The following is a 1,510-nucleotide window of genomic DNA, read 5'->3' on the forward strand; positions in this document are numbered from 1 at the left end:
CGTCGTATGGTTGGAAAATTCGAAGGGGGTGGAGGTGGGACCTCTTCCATTTTTTTAATGTATAATTTTGAAATAAAATTTAAAGAACCTACCATTTGCGTAAAGCTACATATATGCAATGTGGAAGTTGAATGAAATAAAATTATTCTAATTAAACAAATTTATTTTTAAAAGATTATTGTTTTTGTAAAAAAATATGTGATATCTGAAAAAAATTACTTTAAAAAAAAAAGTAAAAAAAAGAAGCTAAGTGCACGCGTTTTGTCGTATTGTTTTAAAATTTACAAAAAAATCTTTACATAAAAAATTACAACAAAATCTGATTAAAAATTTAAACAACATAAAAAAACTAAAAAACAACTAAAACATATTTTAAAAATTATTATTAAAATAATTTTTTTGCCCGAGCAATTGTACATTCGAAAATACTTTACTGAAAAATACAATAAAAGAAAACATTTTAAAATAATTATACTAAAAAGTTGTTACTTAGAAAAATTGTCATTATAAAAAATATTAAAGAAGCAACTGAACAAAAATTGTATAACAGTTGGCTATTTACAAAAAAAATACAAAGGATAAAAATTGTTACTAAAAAAACTGTTATGCAAAGAATCTTTATAAAAAAAATAAAATGAAAATTAATTAAATATGAATATTTTTAATTTAAATGCAACTCAAAGTATACTAAATTAATTTACTTGCAACTCAATGTATGCTAAATGATTTTCGTAATATTATACTTAATACTTAAAAAGAAGGCACGCCAAGTGCTTTTTGTATAAGTCTATAATTTTTTTATCAAAATTATTCTATTTATAATTATTTATTTTTTAATATTTAATATACATATTTTTATATTTTCTCATATTTAATATTAAAATATTTATGTTAATAATATATAAAATTTATTTTTTATATACAATATTAAAATTTTATGTTAACGTTTTATATGTTATTGATATATTATATGTTAATGATCTGTGTAATATATAACAAATAACGAAACATGAAATTAAAAAAACAAAAAATATAATAATGAAAGTTGTTATGTAAATCTCTTTTATTATTATTTTTGGAAGAAATACAAAATTAAATTTTTTATAGAAGCTTCTCCGACAAACAGTTTTATATAATAACGTTTTTCTTAATATTTATCTACTTTAAATATTTATATAGTTAAAAGAATTTGTGTTTATAAAAGTGAGAACTGAAATGTTAATGATTAATCATTCGCACTTGGCGTAAGCCTCTTTATATCATTACTTTTTTAGAGAGTACAAAATTAAATAGCTATAGCTCAAAATTAATATTTTTGTAAAGACTTGTAAAATATCTTTTAACAGGATTTGTTTGTTATATTTTTTTTGTAAAGATTCTTTGCATAACAGTTTTTTTAAGTAACAATTTTTATCCTTTGTATTTTTTTTTTGTAAATAGCCATCTGTTATACAATTTTAGTTTAGTTGCTTCTTTAATATTTTTTGTAATGACAATTTTTCTGAGTAAC

The sequence above is a fragment of the Odontomachus brunneus genome, unplaced genomic scaffold (genome assembly GCF_010583005.1).
Source record: "Odontomachus brunneus isolate Ranch 3 - 2012 unplaced genomic scaffold, Obru_v1 Obru_scaffold_074, whole genome shotgun sequence".
Classification (NCBI taxonomy): domain Eukaryota; kingdom Metazoa; phylum Arthropoda; class Insecta; order Hymenoptera; family Formicidae; genus Odontomachus; species Odontomachus brunneus.